The 17,970-nt window shown below is 48.7% G+C and overlaps 1 long non-coding RNA gene and 8 other non-coding genes across 13 annotated transcripts; all 9 read right to left on the reverse strand.

Moving 5' to 3' along the window:
• Positions 1–14,274: 14,274 nt before the first annotated feature.
• Positions 14,275–17,959, reverse strand: LOC110195304 (uncharacterized). Of its 5 annotated transcripts, none has more exons than XR_002320860.2 (12): positions 17,706–17,959; positions 17,202–17,252; positions 16,829–16,930; positions 16,549–16,588; positions 16,237–16,277; positions 15,982–16,022; positions 15,682–15,727; positions 15,423–15,485; positions 15,149–15,205; positions 14,889–14,931; positions 14,663–14,705; positions 14,275–14,402 (listed from the first exon to the last, which is right to left on the reverse strand). It is a non-coding gene; the product is annotated as an uncharacterized LOC110195304 (long non-coding RNA). The 5 variants fall into 5 exon arrangements; XR_013484028.1 differs by having other exon boundaries at positions 16,237–16,371; XR_013484029.1 differs by lacking the exon at positions 16,237–16,277.
• Positions 14,499–14,623, reverse strand: LOC144455510 (small nucleolar RNA SNORD22). The gene has a single exon (XR_013484231.1). It is a non-coding gene; the product is annotated as a small nucleolar RNA SNORD22 (small nucleolar RNA).
• LOC144455509 (small nucleolar RNA SNORD31) lies at positions 14,786–14,849 on the reverse strand. Its single transcript, XR_013484230.1, has one exon. It is a non-coding gene; the product is annotated as a small nucleolar RNA SNORD31 (small nucleolar RNA).
• On the reverse strand, positions 15,005–15,071 carry LOC144455583 (small nucleolar RNA SNORD31). Its single transcript, XR_013484295.1, has one exon. It is a non-coding gene; the product is annotated as a small nucleolar RNA SNORD31 (small nucleolar RNA).
• Positions 15,276–15,343, reverse strand: LOC144455582 (small nucleolar RNA SNORD30). The gene has a single exon (XR_013484294.1). It is a non-coding gene; the product is annotated as a small nucleolar RNA SNORD30 (small nucleolar RNA).
• On the reverse strand, positions 15,553–15,621 carry LOC144455577 (small nucleolar RNA SNORD29). Its single transcript, XR_013484289.1, has one exon. It is a non-coding gene; the product is annotated as a small nucleolar RNA SNORD29 (small nucleolar RNA).
• Positions 15,812–15,935, reverse strand: LOC144455511 (small nucleolar RNA SNORD22). Its single transcript, XR_013484232.1, has one exon. It is a non-coding gene; the product is annotated as a small nucleolar RNA SNORD22 (small nucleolar RNA).
• LOC144455580 (small nucleolar RNA SNORD28) lies at positions 16,351–16,427 on the reverse strand. Its single transcript, XR_013484292.1, has one exon. It is a non-coding gene; the product is annotated as a small nucleolar RNA SNORD28 (small nucleolar RNA).
• On the reverse strand, positions 17,071–17,145 carry LOC144455581 (small nucleolar RNA SNORD26). Its single transcript, XR_013484293.1, has one exon. It is a non-coding gene; the product is annotated as a small nucleolar RNA SNORD26 (small nucleolar RNA).
• Positions 17,960–17,970: the final 11 nt, after the last annotated feature.

Consider the following 17,970-nt stretch of genomic DNA (forward strand, 5'->3'; position numbering starts at 1 on the left):
CTTGACCCTGGCTGGGTTTGCAGACTGGCTGCTATTTAAAATAATACTCAGCAAATATGTCAAATGCCTCTCTACTCTTTAGAGGGCCAACAGACTGTCAAAGTCTGTTGTCAGCCATAGTGCCAAGACACCATTATTTACTCTCTACTCAATCAGTATTTTAGCTGACAGTCTCACAGCCAGGACCAGATTTTAAATGCTACCAGCACCTTGTGTCCAAATCCTCCTTCCCGTAGAGCCATTTAAATAAGTGGCCAGGTCTTCTGGTTGAAAGTCACATTTGGTTCTATTCCTATGGAGGACTAAAGCACAGATGGGAGAGTTGACTGAGATCAGCTGTCAGAAGCCTAAAGCACTGAGGGTGGCAGATTCGTTCTTCTCATTGTATAGGAGAGGTACAGAGGATCAATGCTGGCTCTTTAGAGGAAGGGTAGCCTTCTCAGAATCTTTTAAATTGTTCCGTCCAAGAGTGTAAGGACACCCTTGAGGACCACACTGCTCTTAAGGTGGGAGGACATAGCAGGGGCGGTGAAAGGATTCACTGTGCCTATTTTCTGCCAAGTAGCCAATCTAGACTTGTCCAAGAGGTCTAAGTCTGGAGTCATAGTAGTTATTAAATCCTTGGCAGAATGTGCAGCGTGGAACCCCATGAGGATTCTAAGGGAAATTCTTCAGACATTCATTACTCAGACCCCTGATTTTGTATTTGGAATTGAGTGGGGAGTACCCTCTTCTTCCAAGGCTTTAATCAACCATGATGCCCATTTGGTCTCCTTCAAATGTAATCCTGCCCCAAATTCCCTTATGTCGTGCAGGATTTTGGTCAGGGACCCTGGGGTGTCGGCTGCCAGGGCCAGATTGTCTGTGTGTGCCAGGAAGCTGATTTTTCTAACATACAAATGACACCCTCATCCTGCCCTTGTCAGGGCGCTTAACTGTTAGCTCCAGTACTAAGTTGAGAAATATGGGGCTGAGCAGGGTAGCCCTGCCTCAGCCTCTCCTGAATGTTGATCCGTGGTGCAGCTAGGTATGTAGTTGGTAGAGTCCTGGGCTTGGAGTTCGGAAGATCTGAGTTTAAATATAGCCTCAGACACTGGCTATGTCACCCTAAGCAACTCAGTATTTCCATCTGTGAAACGGGAATAATAATAGCACCTACCTCTTGGGGATGGTGGTGAAGATCAAATGCGACAATGTTTGTAAAGTTTGAGTCACTTTATAAATGTTAGCTATTAATAGTTTATTGGTATGAGGCCACCTCTAGTGTGTACAGAAGTCTTATTTTCCCAGTAGAGTCTTTCTATGAGGATAACTGGCTTCCTCATGCAAATACTACACACATTTTCCTTTTATTCTTGGTTTCATCCAAGATGGATTGCAATAAGAAATCATGTTCGATGCATGAAACCTTTTTGATTCCTGCTGGTGTCTCCATTTCTCATACTCCAATCAAAGAGTCTTTTAGAAAGGACCGAGGCATAAACCCTCACTCTTGTTGTTACCCAGGAGTAGAGGTCTCTAGGTGAGGAGGAGACTCCCATTACCTTTTTTTTTAAAAATAGATTAAAATAGTTGTGGGTAACTGCCACTTCTTTGGAACATAGTTGTATTTGTGTGATGTATTAAAATCAGTGGTTACTCTGTGCCCCCATAGATCCAGCTACCTCACCTGGGACTCTTTTATCGCAGCTTTTCAACCAGTCCCATACATGGTTAGGAGGTAACTTCATCACATCTTAGAAATGGGTTCTGCAAGTCAGCTGGGCTTTCATGGGATTAAAATATGCATGACAGTAGGAAGATCAGTGTTGGGGGTGGGGAGGAACTTTTTTAAAGTGTTCAGACCATTTTGACATCTCATGGCATATGTGGGAAGTATCATGGATTTCCTCTCTGTAGACACATAGCAGACAATCTCCGTATAGTCTTTGCACAAAGGGACCTTCTTTTGCGTGATTCCAAGTTTTAGATTTAAGATTGATTCAGTCACTTTTATATTAAATCTTGTGTTTCTACTTAGCCTTTAATAGGCCAAAAAGTGATGCTAAGCGTGCGGCCAGTCCACCTGGTCCTCCGTTGTCTTCTCCTTATACAAAGCAGACCAAGCGAAACCAGGCTTCTCGCTGCTCAAACCCTCCACACACAAGCCGAGCTGCACCTGAACCCAGAGCCGCGCGTTCCCCCCCCCCCCCCCCCCCGCACCGCCAATGCACCTGCATAGCCCACAGGTGTGCCACCTGTAAGTTCAAGGAAGCTCTCCTGCTTGGCACCAGCCTCTTCTTCCTACCCCGCACAGGCCTGCCTGGCATGCAGTTCATTATATCCACCTGCCTCCCCCCTCCCCCCCTCTCTCCCTCCCTCCGCACTCAAGAGGCTGCCTCCAGTGCTCTCCACCTACCTGCACCCTGCTCCCCAACTCACCTGGTTCCGTGGCCCTGTCCCTCCCACGTGACTCAGCCAGTCAATCAACAGTCACCTAGTGAGCATACACTGTGTACAGGCAGTGGGGCGAAGACTCCGTTTTCTGAAGGAGTTCGGCTGATGGGGGTTGGGCAGACAACACACTGATAACTGGGTAGATACAAGGCCTAGGCTGGAAAGGTTGGAGATAAGCAGTAGAGGGAAGATCCTGGCACTAATTAGGGACTAATCAGGGATGAGGAAAGGCTTCTTGTCTCAAGGAGGAGTTTGAGCTGGACCGTGAAGGAAGCCAGGCAAGTCAAGGGGCAGAGAGGAGTCCAGGCACGGTCCCTGGACCATGAAAGAATACAGTAGGGGTGAGCAAGGTGTAAGAAGACTGGAAAGGCGGCAGCGAGGTGGCGCAGCGGATAGAGCACCAGCCCTAGAGTCAGGAGGAGCTGAGTTCAAATCTGTTCTCAGACACTTGACACTTACCAGCTGTGTGACCCTGGGCCTAAGCAAAAAATAAATAAGAAAGAAAGAGCTCAAAGGAGAAACACCTAACAAGTGAGGCCTGCAATGGGCAGGACAGGCGAAGCAGACACCAGTCCAGTGCCAGAAGGGCCTGGCCGAGAGCATTCTTTCCTCCAATAAGAAAAGGTTTAAGAACAGGGCCCAAGCAGCTTCTAGCTGGCAAAGAGGTCAGCTGGCCTCATCTGAATCCAGATTTTGAAGGCCACACTACTGCTACTGAGAGCAGGGCCTTAGGAAACCAGGCAGGCCAGCTGCTCAATTGAGAAGAGCAAACTGAAATCTTTTGTGATAAATGCTGATGGATGAAAGCCTGACTGAGTCATGGTTTATGACGAGGCACCGGGAGGACATTAATCAGGGCAGGGGCAGCTGGGTGGCACAGTGGATAGAGCACCAGCCCTGGAGTCAGGAGGACCTGAGTTCAAATCCGGCCTTAGACATCTGACACTTACTAGCTGTGTGACCCTGGGCAAGTCACTTAACCCCAATTGCCTCACCAAAACCAACAAACGAAAGCAGAGAGAGAGAGATTAATCCCCCAACTGATATAATAACAGAGAGGACAGGTAAGGGCGATCACCAGGTGTTCATATGTTAAGGAGGAGGCAGAAAACTCACGTAGGAGGAATGTTACTGTTGCTCAGTCGTGTCCGACTCTTTGTGACCCCCTGGACCCTGGTATGCTCCACTATTGCTCAGAGTCTGTCCAAGTCTTTGTTCATTACTTCCATGATACTATCTATCCGTCTTATCCTCTTGCCATCCCCTTTTCCTTTTGCCTTCAATCTTTCCCACCATCAGAGTCTTTTCCAGTGAGTCCCATCCACTCATTATGTGGCCAAAATATTTAAGCTTCGATTTCAGTATTTGTCCTTCCAGTGAACGGCCTGAATTAATTTCTGATTTGATCTCCTTGCTGTCCAAAGAACTCTCAAAAATTGGAAGTATTGATTCTCTTGTGCTCGGCTTTCCTCATAGGCCAACTCTCACAGCCATACATGGCTAGTGGAAAAACCATAGATTTGACTCTACAGACCTTTGTCAGCAAGGTGATGTCTCTGCTTTTTGGTATGCTGCCTGGATTTGCCATAGCTTTCCTTCCGAGGAGCAAGTGTCTTTTAATTCACCATCTGCAGTGACCTTTGAGCCCAAGAATGTAAAACCTGACACTGCTTCCATTTCTCCTCCCTTTATTTGCCAGGAAGTGATGGGACCAGTTGCCAAGATCTTAGTTTTTTTGATGTTAAGCTTCAAGCCAGCTTTTACACCCTCTTCTTTCACCTTGGCAAGAGGATTCTTAATTCCTTTTCACTTTCTGCTGTCACAGTGGTATCATCTGCATATCTGAGACTGTTGATATATCTTCCAGCAATCTTAATTCCAGCTGTTGATTCATCTAGCCTAGCATTTTGCATGATGTACTCTGTATATGAGTTAAATAAATAAGGTGACAATATACAACCTTGTCCTACTCCTTTTCCAGTCTTAAACTAATCTGTTTTTCCATGGCCAGTTCTAACTGTGGCTTCTTGGCCCACATACAAGTAAGATGATCTGGTCCTCCCGTCTCTTGCATGACTGGCCACATTTTGCTGTGTTCCACGCAATCAAAGGCTTTAGTGTAGTGAATGAAACAGAAGTAGATGTTTTTCTGGAACTCTGTTGCTTTCTCCGTAATCTAGTGAATGTTGGCATTTTGGTCTCTGGTTCTTCTGCCTCTTCAAAAACCAGCCTGCTTTTCTGGTAATTCTTGGTTCATATGTTGCTAAAGCCTAGCTTGCAGAATCTTAAGCATAACCTTACTGGAGTATGAGATGAATGCAGTTGTTTGGTAACTTGAACATTCTTTGGCATTGCCCTTCTTTAGGACTGGGACATAAACTGACCCTTTCCAACCCAGTGGCTGCTGTTGAGTTTGCCCGATTTGAGGCAGATTGAGTGCAGCACTTTAACAGCCGTGTCTTTTAGGATTTCAAATAGCCCGGCTGGGATGCCCTGGCCTCCACCAGCCTGTTGTTAGCAGTGCTTCCTAAGCCCCCCCCCCCACTTCGTTCTCCAGGATGTCTGGCTCTAGGGGAGTGCCACGTCATCATGGTTATTGCTCACAGTAAGACCTTTCTCGTTTGGTTCTTCTGTATATTCTTGCCACCAATGCTGCACTTAATCTTAGCCTTGAAGAGGCTGAGAAGGATGCTCACCACCTGTCTGCTCCTTCTACACCATTTTGCTTGCCCCGCCACACCCTGAGCAACTCATCCCCACCCCCTCTGCCCTGCTCATACCTAGCCCCCAGCTACCAGCTGGCTCAGGTAAACCCAGACTGCCCCCCACCACAGAACCTGTCTTCCCAGCTCTCAACTCATTTGCATCCAAGCCTGCTTCTGTCTCTACCTGCCCATTCAAGCTGCTGGCTCAGGCCTCTGGCTTCCTAGCACCTGCAGGGGATTGCAGCTACAAATACAGAATGATCTCGAAGCAAAACACCTGATGACTGGGGCATGCACCAACCAGAGTTTTCAAAAAAGATCAAAAAAGCCTGGCACGTCTTTCTTTTCTCTACTAAGAGAAAGGTTTAAGAACAGAATTCACACCATTTGTAACTGTTGTTTAGGCATGTCTGGCTCAAAGGTACCGAAGTGGCTTGCCATTTCCTTCTCCAGGTCATTTTACAGATGAGGAAACTGAGTCAAATAGCGTTAAGTGACTTGCTCTCACACAGCTAGGAAGCGTCTGAGTTCAGATTTGAACTCAGGTCTTCCTGACTCCAGGCCCAGCACTCTATCCCTACACAACCTAGCTGCCCATACTTCCAAGTAGCAAATAACAATAGAAACCAATTGGTTTCACTGAATGCAACCTTTGACGCCCACTCAATGTTTGGAGCGAAGGGGGGGTAATAGAACACTAGACACAGGCATGGTTTGGACCTGAAAGCTTTTCCTCCCCTTCCCCATGTTCCATTCAATGTCTTGCCTATCATCAGGCAGAGCAAGTATCCGTTTAGTTCTGAGCATTGTGAGTCTTGTAGAGGCCTTCCTGCCCTGCCCCCATCCCCACATCCATCTCCTGTTGCTGTGACCCAGATTTGTAACCTCAAAGTGACCTGCACCCCCACTTCATACCCAGGCGCTCCCCACAAGAGCCAAATGGATAATTTTCTAGGTCTCGCCAATTCTGTCTCTATACCCCACATCCCATCGGTCCTTTCCCCCACTCCCATGACTTTCTGCATGACCTCCTGGTTCCTCCCTGCCACGAGGCTGGTTTTTTGTTTGTTAAGGACACCAGGGTATTTGTTGGTATGTGCCTTTAATCCATTGGTCCAAAGTGACCTCTGAAATCAGTATCAAAGCCTTGTTATTAATGCCCGCCCTGCCAAAATGCTGTGGGTGTGTGAAGAGCTTGCACTTATCAAGTGTGGTTGACATTTTGATATCACTGGACAGTAACTCCATGAGATGAAGGAGCTGTTTAATGTGTGGGGCTTTTTTGGAGGGAGGGCATACTGGGCAGCTGGGTGGCGCAGTGGATAGAGCACCGGCCCTGCAGTCAGGAGGACCTGAGTTCAAATCCAGCCTCAGACCAAGCACTTGACCTACTTACTAGCTGTGTGACCCTGGGCAAGTCACTTAACCCCAATTGCCTAAAAACAAACAAACAAACAAAATTTGGAAGCCACAGAGAGACAGGAGCCCTGACTTCCTTGCCATTGGGTACTCCCTCTACCCATTCAGATTAGCACCTTCTCTGCAAATTCTAGTCCTAGAGAGTTGCTTAGATCACTGACAGGTTAAGTGACTTGCCCAGGGTCACACAGCCAGAAGTGGAAGCCACATCGTTATGGAATGGAGCTGAGCCTAACCGTTCCATGCTTAAACTGTGGTCACCAGATCAGAAGTACTGACAGGGCTTGTGGACTTCCGGGTTCTCATGGGATCTTAACAGCTAAGACCCACTCAATCTCAGGGCACAGAGAACCTTGGCTCTCTATGATCTACTTACTTTGCTCTTTCCACCCCCCATCCCCTACCCCAATGGGTAGAGTTTAGGGGAGGAGTTATTATTATTATCTGTTATTTTAGACTAGACCCGTGATTCATTGATATAGACAGCTGTCACAGAAGAAACTCCCTCCATCAATGCAGATCAGCACCTGCCCTGCAGTTATATAGTCTCAGAGAGTTGCTTTGGGGCACAGAGAGGTATCCACACCCTCTCTCTTAGGGCTCCTAACTCCCCCATCCTTTCTGGTCTCTGGGCTGCGGCTGAGTGGGGTGGGACTGGGGAGAGGGAAAGATGCTACATTAGATCACCACCTAGTGGCTAAATCAGATATTGCGGTCTGAGGCCATTCAAATCCCTTGGAATTTTTATGTGCATGTTCATTGCTGCAGATGCTCCCAGTGTCTGTATCACCAGAGATATTTACTTCCACAACAGAGATGTTCACGTGCTCACAGCACACGTATGGAATAGTAGCAAGATCACTCTTTTAAAAATCCCTATCTCCAGTCATAATCCCCCTTCTGCGGTCCAGTCAGTCCTATATTACCAACTGCCTGTTCTTAAAAAATGTTATTTTAAAATATTTTTGTTTTTTTAATTTATTTTTGTTGCCTGTTGACCTCTCCAATGTTAGAACCTTCGGCATTTCAAACTGTCACCTATCCAAATCAGAACTCATTTTCCTTACCAAACTCACCCCTCCTCCCAGCTTTTCTTTGAGGTCATCTTCAAGACTTCTCTGTCCGTCCAGTCCATATTTGATCAGTTGCCAGATTCCCACAGTCCTACCTTTACCACATCTCTTCATTTCTCTATACTCGGCTGGACGCCACCAGAAGTGTGCCAGAGGAGCTCAGGATTATTACATTTTCAGTGGAAGCATTTATACCTTAGAAATCCATAAATGCTGCCAAGTCAGGGCTTCATTTATTATGGTCTTGTTGACTGCTGCGCTTAAGAAAGTGATGTAGAAAATGCTGATATATGCAGATCAAACCGAAGAGTACGTCATATTTACATCCCTGCCCCCCACCCCAGCCAGTTGTTAACATTTACCCTTGGCTACCACCCTAGTTCACTCTCCCATTCTCTTTCTCTTAGACTATCGTCAGAGTTTCATCATTGACTTCCATAGCTCCAGTTTTTCTCCTTGTCAATCTTTCCTCCGCATAGCTGCTAAAATAATCTTGTCACAGCACAGGTCTGACTGACTCTCCTTGTTCAAAGACCTTCTGTAAGCAGCCAGATGGCCCAGTGGATAGAATGCTGGATTTGGATGGAACAAGACCCGAGTTCAAGTCTGGTCTCAGACACAAGCTATGTGACCCTAAGCAAGACATGTACCTTCTTTACCTGTTTTCTCATCATTAAAAATGGGGATAACAACAGCACCTAGCTCCCAGGGTTGTGGTGAGGATTCAGTGAGGTAATAATGCTTCAATCTGGATGAATATTCCATCGGTTCTTTCTCTTAAGGTATCCAGCATTTTTCATTATGAATCCTTTGGAATTGTCTTCTATCACTGTATTGATCAGAATAGCTAAGTCATTCACAGATGATCATCATACAATGTTCCTGTCCCTGGGTACAAGGTTCTCCTGGTTCTGCTTGCTTCACTTTGCATCAGTTCATATATATCTTCCCAGGTTTTTCTGCTTGTCATTTCTTCTAGCACAATAGTGACAGTGTATTTTTTTTTATGCTTGTACTGGTATTGCCAAAGCTTAGCGCAGTGCCTGACACACTGCCTCAGAAAGGAGAAGGGACTTAGCCAAAGTCATACAGCCAGTAAGTAGCAGAGTGAGGTTGGAATCTATGTCCTTGGATTTCAAATCCAGTGTTATTATGAGACTACTCTAGTGGGTTGGGATACACTATCCTGCCCCAACAATCAGTGCTCAAGACCAGAGATGAAACGAAGCAATCATAAGAGGGTTCCATGTTTTCCCAGAAGCAGGGTCTTCCTCCTGGGTCAGCAATTCCCTGGTGAACTTAAGAAATGTCATGGCCCTAAAATCAGGGCTCTTCCTCTTGGCCTTGACTAATAAACACTAATGCTTCCGCTTCCAGGATCTCTGCACCCTCCTCCCCCACCACCACTGCGTCTTTCCCTGCCTGGGCTTCTGAGGTTGTGAGGAGGCAACTAACTTAAAAGGATGGGTCCTTGACCCTCCCCCCTCCGGTATCCCTCCCCCCTCCTCACACACAGATCTAGGAAAAGGGTTCCCAAACCCCTTCTCCTCTCCCATTTTACTAACGGCCCCCATTTCTACAGCCAGGAGGCAGGCTGGCTAAACCAGGCTCCTTTTACTCCGAAGAAGAGGCAGGGACAGTACAGATGGAGACAGCTAGAGTGACCAGTGTAGCCCAGCGCCAGAAGGATTCTACCAACCCCTGTGTTCCACCTTCTCTGGCCTATTGATGATTAGAATATCCAAAGGTGATGGGGATTTGCTTGCCCTAGCATCCAGCTGCCTTTTTTTCCTTTTTTTTGGGGGGGGTGGGCAACGGGGTTAAGTGACTTGCCCAGGGTCACACAGCTAGTTAAGTGTTAAGTGTCTAAGGTCACATTTGAACTCAGGTCCTCCTGACTCCAGGTCTGGTGCTCTATCCACTGCGCCACCTAGCTGCCCACCAACTGCGTTTTTCTACCTTAGAGTGAAATTCCCCCAGTCCCTGACTTCTGTGGGTCATCTTTGGGTTGGGTCGCTAGTGTCCGGAGAGAGCTGATCTGTGATCAGGGAGGTATGCGTCTTCTTTTCTCTGGGCCAAAGATATGGACCCAGGGAAGCTCAAGTGTACACATCCTCTTCTACATTCACTTACCTCTTATTCAAGAAAGCATTTTTTTTTTAGGCGATTGGGGTTAAGTGACTTGCCCAGGGTCACACACAGCTAGTAAGTGTCAAGCATTTGGTCTGAGTCTGGATTTGAACTCAGGTCCTCCTGACTTCAGGGCTGGTGCTCTATCCACTGCGCCACCTAGCTGCCCCATTAATTTTTTTTTTAAGAAAGCATTTTTAAATATCAGTGCTAAGCACTTTACAATGATCTCATCGATTCTCACAACAGTTGGGGAAACTGAGGCAGAGAGCAGTTAAGGGACTTGCCCAGGATCACTGAGATAGTGTCTGAGGCTGTATTTGAGCTCAGGTCTTCTTGTGCCCAGCCCCGTGCTCTATTCACTGTGACACATGCCTGCCTAGAAGGGCGACTGTTTAGTTTGCTCGTGTCTTGGTACCCTCAGGGATGTGCCTGCATGGCGGCTGGTACTTGGCTAATAGCTGATGCTTCTTGACTATCTCTCTCCCCCTTCCCTTTTTCCAATCTCCCTCCCTCCATGCCATCGTCACCCCCCCGCCCAGCCTTAACAGGCCTGTCAGAGGGAAAGAGGAGCCCACGAAGAGGAGCCACGTGGCCAATTTATTCAGGTCAGTCACTGCTGCCTCACTAGCCCCGAGCCCAGAGTGGGACGAGCTGCAGCCTAGCTCTGGCAGCCCGGAGTCTCTTTGGCTGTGCACCAGAGTCCACGCCCAGGGGGTCCATTCAGACCTGTCCAGGGAGTAATGGCTTGGGTTGAATGGAGAAGGAATCCTTGGTGCTGGGCCGGCTGCCCCAGAGCGTGGCGAGGAAAGGGGGGCAGCTCAGGGCCACCTGAAGGGGCTGGCAGGAAGGCTGGCTGGCAGGGCACACAGCTTTAACACAGAATTCCGCTTCCGTGGACTGGCCCTCTCTCCTGGCACTCCGGAAGGGCCTGGTGACATCATAGAGGAGCCCACAGCCCGACAGGCTGAGCAGGGCTCCGTCATTCCTCCGGGGCCGCAGGCGTCTGGTTGGTGCGGACAGGGGTGGCGTGGTGGGCAGGAGCTCATAGGGAGTGGCGGAGGGCTCCTTCAGATCCAGCAGCACAAAGACCCTGGCGAGGCGCTCTCCGCTCCGGCAGTGCCGACGTCTCTGCAGCCAGCAGTATTTCTGCTCCTCTTCTGCAGGGGGTGGGAAGACAGAACGGGACTCGGTCATTCCCTCGCCTTTGCCCTACCTCCCCTCTTCCTTACCCCAGCCACCCAGTTTCAAAGACTTAGAGCCGGAAGGGACCTTAGGAAGGGGTCATCGAGTCAACCCCGATTGTACAGATGAGAGCACAGGTCTGGAGAAGGAAGAGAATCAGGATTTGAGCCCAGGTCTGACTCCAATCCAACAGAATTAATCCTTAGTCCTGCTTTGCCGCCCCCCCCCATTTTCCATGTAATTCAAAGCGCTTCAAGCCACACTTTTCTCATTCTATCCTTGGGGTTATCACAATATTCCTTTCTCTTTTTTAACCTCAGAGGCTCAGACTTCCATTTATACCCTTCCATGTGTCCTGGACCCCGGGTTTGAAAAGCTGGTGAAGCCTGTGAACTCTTCAGAATATCACAGCACACTAGATAGAGGATCACAGAGGAAGCCAATTATATTGTTATCTTTTTACATCAGTTGCTTATGGGTAGGCTGAGCTAATATAATAAAAATGACAACTCTACCTAAGTTAATTTACTTATTCAGTGTCATACCAATGAACTACCAAAAAAATATATTTTATAGAGCTAGAAAAAATAATAAGATTCATTTGGAAGAACAAAAGGTCCAGAATATCAAGGGAACTAATGAAAAGAAATGCAGGGGAAGGGGGCCTAGCCATTCCAGATCTTAAATTGCACTATAAAGCAGCCATCATCAAAACTGCTTGGTACTGGCTAAGATATAGAGTGGTGGATCAGTGGAATAGGTTAAGTGTGCAAGACACAATAAAATAGTACCCGAAGGCCCCAGCTTCTGGGATCAGAACTCACTCTTTGACAAAAACTGCCGGGAAAACTGGAAAAGAGTATGGCAGAAACGAGGCATAGACCAACACCTTACACCATATAGCAAGATAAAGTCAAAATGGGTATATCATTTAGATATAAAGGCTGATACTATAAGCAAACTGGGAGAGCAAGGAACAGGTTATCTGTCAGATTTACGGAGATCAGAAAAATTTCTGACCAAACAAGAGACAGAGAACATTATGAAATGCAAAATGGATAATTTTGATTACCTTACATTGAAAAGTTTTTGCACAAACAAAGCCAATGCAACCAAGATTAGGAAGGAAGCAGAAAACTAGGAACGAATTTTTACAACCTGTGTCTCTGATAAGGGCCTCATTTCTAAAACATATGGCGAACTAAGTCAAATTTATAAGAATTAATTCCCCAATTGATAAATGGTCAAAGGATTGTGAACAGGCAGTTTTCAGAGGAAGAAATTAAAGCCATCTATAGTCATATGAAAAAATGCTCTCAATCACTATTGATTAGAGAAATGCAAATCAAAACAACTCTGAGATACCACATCACACCTATCAGAACGGCCAACATGACAAAACAGGAAAATGATAAATGTTGAAGATGTGGGAAAATTTGGAACACTAATGCATTGTTGGTGGAGTTGTGAAATGATTCAACCATTTTGGAGAGCAATTTGGAACTATGCCCAAAGGGCTATAAAAATGTGCATACCCTTTGAACCAGCAATAGTACTTCTAGGGTTGTATCCCAGAGAGATCATAAAAATGGGAAAAGGACCTACATGTACAACAATATTCATAGCAGCTCTTTTTGTGGTGACCAAGAATTGGAAAATTGAGAGGATGCCCATCCATTGGGGAATGGCTGAACAGGTTGTGGTATATGAATGTAATGGAACACTATTGTGCTAGAAGAAATGAGCTGGTGGAGTTCAGAAAAACTTGGAAAGACTTGTATGGACTGATGCTGAGTGAAGTGAGCAGAACCAGGAGAATGTTGTACACAGTAAGTCACACTGTGTGATGACTTAACTTTGTTTGACTTGGCTCTTCTCAGCAACACAAGGGTCTAAGACATCTCCCAAAGTCTCATGATGGAAAATGCTATCCACATCCAGAGAATGAACTTAGTCTGAACGCAGATGGAAGCATATACTGTTTACTTTTTCTTTCTTGTGGTTCCTCCTATTGGTTCTAATTCTTCTTTACATGACTAGTCAAAATACGTTTAAAAGGAATGTATATGTAGAGCCTATATCAGGTTGCATACAGTCTTGGGGAGAAAAGAAAATTTAGAATTCAAAAGCTTATGGAAGTGATTGTTGCAAACTAAAAAATAAATTATAGTTTTAAAACCCCAATTAATAAAACCCAGCTTAAGACAGCCAGATGACATCACCACCTCCATTTTATCTGCAAAATGAAGAAATTGGATCCTTGGATCCAGGCCCTGGGTTCAAATTTTAGGCTTTGTCTGTGAAATGGGCTTAACGACCTGGAAAGCTCTTTCTAGCTCAAGTCCTGGGTTCCGCTCCAGGCTGGTACCTGTGATGCATTGGGAGAGCCTCTGAACGTTTCAGGAGCCTCCCGTGCCTTCTCCTGACTCTGTTCTAGTGATCTCTGGTACAGTTCCTGACGAAAGCTCCCTCTAGCTCTCCAGGCGGCAATAACCCAACAGAGAAGCATGGTCTGGCACACTGCCCCCCAACCAAGGACCGGCTGCCCTCTCAGCCTCCCTGGGCAGTACCAAGCTGTTAGTGCCGCCCCTTCCTTCCTGAGCCCCGCCTTACCTGCCCGAGCCTCGTTAAAGAGCACAGAGACGACGCCAGCTCCCAATCTGGGCAGGACCTGCGTGGCACAATGCACCATGCAGGCGCTGACCTTGGGCAGTGGGGGCTGCATCTTCCCCTCCTCCGGAGGCAAGAAGGGACTGCTGGACTCGAGACATGGTATCCCTTTGCTCCCAGTGGGTAGCACCAACACTAACAGCAGCCACAAGCAGCCTCTGGCCATGGCAAGTGCACAGGCTGCTTTAAGATAGCCCAGGCTTTGGGGGCATGGGAGGTTCAATTTAATCTAGAACAAGAAATGTGTGAGGCCATTACTATTGGAATGTTGGGGCCAGCAGGGGGGAAGAGGTGCCTTAATCTCCAAAGCTCAGGCTGCCAGTGCCCAGCCCAACGTCCTTCCAGAAGACCTCAGAGGACCCCCAGTCACCACGCCCCAAGACTCCTCCCCTGGCCCCAGCCCTGCCAGCTCCACGATGTAGCAAGCACTGGCCTGGCGTATTCTAGGGATGAGACTTCTAAACGCAGCAAGCCCCCCCTGATGATGCAGTCTAGGTATTCCATAGGCAAAAGGATATTTACAGAAGGTGATCAAGAAATGACACAAGGCCCCTCAAAATTGCCAGCACTGGGGCTTGCTGAACTCCATCAAGATGGAAGGTTATAAATCCACCCATCCCACCCCCAGGTGACCAAACAGAATTGATGGAACAAACTTAGAGAAATAAAACTTTATTTGCAAAAGACAAGGTAATGCCCATTTTCTTTTTACAGAATGATTCAGTGCCACATGTATGCTGGGTGTTCTGACAGTATAGTACATCATCTTCTCATGTTGCAGTTCCTTCAAGAGAAAAAAGTCATTTGAGGGTACTCTCTCCCAATGGGACAGAAGGTAGACACAACTTAAGACGCAGCTACATTGGCCTCAAATCTAAAGGTCCCTCAGACAGTTCTCTCTGGAACAGTTTCCTCCTGCCTCCCAGCCAGCCCCAGTGGGTTCAACCTTTGCAGGTTCTGGGGCAAGGTCAAGGAGTAAGACAGGTGAAGTCTTCTTCATTGGGATCTGCTCACTGACCACTCCCCAGACCCCATGCCACTCACCTAATTTCTGGAGTTGATCCAAGTGGAGCGAAGACTGCCTCGCCTGCAAAGAAGAGGATGTATGAAAAGCTGGCTCAATCTCACCATATGCTAATCACATGGTTAACTCTTCCGGTGAAAATTCCTGGTTCAGAAATACCTTTCAGTCACCATGATCAGACTGGGGCGGTACTGAGCTCATCACATATTTAAGAAATCTTCCATCTTCACTCTCCCCTAAACTTACCTACTAAAGTTCCTTTGCCACGCCAGCACCGCAAAGAACCAGCCTGTGGAAGAACAAGAGTGAGCCAGGTCTCTAGACGTCTAAGATGAGGGACGCTGGGTCCCAGGGGCCTGCTCACCATTCAGAACAACCTATCAGTCACAGGAATCAGACTGGGGCGGTATTCATCTCATCACTGCTGGGAGCAGGCCCCAGGGGCTGGAGAGGGAGGGCAGGACTAGGACTGAGGTTGTGGGAAAGCTTTGTAATGGCGAGCTCACCTGTAGATATCGACCTTGGTGTCCTGCTGCTCCATGTCAGGCAGCCAGAGCCTGCAACTTCGGAAAAAGCCAAGAGTTAGTTTGCTCCTGTCCTTCCTCAAGACCAGTGCTGCCCCAGTGGCCCTTTCCTTGTCAGATATGCACATCTCAACAGGGGGATTCAGACGAACGAGATTCTATGAATGCATCATGTCAGGAGGCCTGAAAAAGAACTCATTACCCAGGGACACCTCACTCCCCCACCCCATCTTAATGGGCCCAACCATGTACTTACCTGGCAGTAAATGGCCTCACAACCTGCCCTTGACAGTCTCCTTCAGGCAGCTCTTCAAAGGACCTACGGAAAGAATGGGTCAGTCAGATGGCTGCCCCTGCCCATTGGACCCTCATTTCCCCTTGGCACAGTTTCTCAGATGTTCAAGCCTTTTCATTTTACATAAATCATAGTGAGCTAGTTAGACTCATCACTGAAACTGCACCCCAAAAGGCCGAAATAAATCTTAGGAAACCTCATGGTTAAATAATCAACTCACCTTTTGAAAAGCTACTAGTTGATGGAAAGCAGGAAACTGGTTTAGCCTAAAACAGAAATGATGGCAGATTAGCCACGCTGCCTCCTCCTCCCAATCAATGAGCCTCTGGAAGGGCCAAGTACTGTTGCGTGTACCTCAGACAGTTCCTTCGGAACAGGCCATCCTCCTCTCCCCCAGCTAGCCCCAGTGGGTTCACCATTGCTGGCTCCGGGGCCAGGACTGGGGTTAAGACGTGTTTCCTTTCCTCACTGGTACCAAGGGGATCCCAAAGCCAACGAGTTGCAAAGAAAATTTACTTACCGCTGACTTCTCAGTCTGGGGCGGCACTGGTCAGCATTCCCCTGACAAATGAAATGTTAGCAGATTAGGAAATGCCTTAAACAAGGCTGGCCAAGGGAACTCTGCAGGCCCCTGTGGTTGATCAGGGCTTTGGTGACTCAGAAAATGCCATAAGACACATGTCGTCCATTAGGTAACGGGCTGTACCCACATCATCAATTCAAACCAAGGGTTCACAGGCACGCGAGAAAATGGCAGTGACTATGAAGAACTTACTTCTTAAGAAGAAAGATGAAGGTCACACGCGTCCAGGTCATCTGGGAGAGAGGGAGGGAAATGGGTGGGCCAGAGGGACCAAGGCTGGTGCAGAAAGCGTCCAACAACAGGAGCTGCCATCAGAACTCTAACATGCTATAGAAAAGTTGGGTCCTCACAGAGCGTCAGGAGTAAGATTCAAATCATCTGACAGGGGCTAGCAATTGAGTGAGGAGGCTTCCCAGAAACCCCCAGAGGAGCCAAGGTTTGCCCTCTTGTTTCTGAAGAGGCCAGAGGACACTCTACTCCAAACCCAATCTGTCTCACAATTACCTGTGGCATGTTCAGGTCACGTCCACTGAGAAATGGAAGCCTAGAGGAACAGGAATAAGATGCTGTATTTTTTGTAACAGCGCATGTGATTTGTTTCTAATAGAGACCTGCCCACCTCTCAGAAGTACAGATGACATCAATAATACTCAGTCATATGCTTGTCATTGAACATTCATCACGCTGTGGACGACACCAAGTTTAAAATTCTACCGCAGACCTTCTCTCAATACACACGAAAACGTGTAGGTACCACCCCGTCTGCACAGTGAATGCCACTCACCAGAACCTCCCTCATCCAGCTTAGTTGAAGGATAAGCAAAGGTCTGCAGCACGAGCATCCCTCCCCAGGACGGCCTGCCTGGCGTCCTGGGCCGACACCAACCTGAAAGGAGAGGAGCGGGGGAGTGTCCCTCGCAACGTCCTGGCCTTCTGCGGTCCCAGAAGCGCCCCCCCCCCCACGGGCTGGACCAAGGGGTGCAGACCTCCAGCCCAGGTCTGGCTGCTCCCTGGCCCTCGGTCGAGCCTACTCAGGACGCACTAGCTTTCTCCACTGAGCCATCAGAAAGAGAGAATTCCAAGTCCAGATCATCCTCGTAGCTCGCCCCAAGGCTGCCCCCCCCCACGCCGGTGACCCGCAGCTGGCCCTCACTCACCCGGGGCACGGCGGGGCACAGCGGGGCGGCGGCGCTCAGCCACGGGCGGCCCTGCGGGGAGGAAGCGGGGTCAGGGGGGCTCTGCGCCCCCACGCACCCCACAGGAGCCGGGGCGCCAGGGCGCGCGGGCTCCTCCTCAGACGGCGTTCTTGTCCTCAGACAGCGTCAGCACAGGTCTGTGAAAGGGTTCATCACCGAGGGCCCGCCCCGGCCCCGACACACGAGAGCCACATAAATGCCGGCCGCGACCCCTCGGCGTCGGCGCTCTAGGGGCGGAATATGCCAGCTGCCCCCTCCTTCCCGGGGACGCGCGGCGCGCGCATGAGCGCTGAGAGCTCGGAGAGGGCTGCCGCCGCGGCCCCACAGACCCCGGAGGAGGGACGCTGGCTTAGGCGAGGGGCTCGTTAAGAAGTGGGAACCCTGGGGGCGCCGAACGAAATCAGTTTAAAAATCGGCTCTCGTTCACCTCCCCGCCCACCCAAACGCCACGGCCACTTCACTCACCGCCGGCGACAAAAGAGGACGACGGAGTTGCGGCGAGGGACTTAAATATGGGCTCGCAAGGGCTCATGGGATAGTGGAGGCGAGGGAGGGAGCGGGAAGGCGAAGCGCATGCGCACCTGCCCTTTCTCGGCGTGAGCGTTGGGGGCCGCCAGAGAGAGAGGAGGGAAAGGGAGAGGGAGAGGGACAGGGAGAGGGAGAAGGAGAGGGAGAGGGAGAGGGAGAGGGAGAGGGAGAGGGAGAAAGAGAACAAAGGGAGATGGCGGGA

Source organism: Phascolarctos cinereus, unplaced genomic scaffold, assembly GCF_003287225.1.
Source record: "Phascolarctos cinereus isolate Bilbo 61053 unplaced genomic scaffold, phaCin_HiC Scaffold_9;HRSCAF=440, whole genome shotgun sequence".
Taxonomy (NCBI): domain Eukaryota; kingdom Metazoa; phylum Chordata; class Mammalia; order Diprotodontia; family Phascolarctidae; genus Phascolarctos; species Phascolarctos cinereus.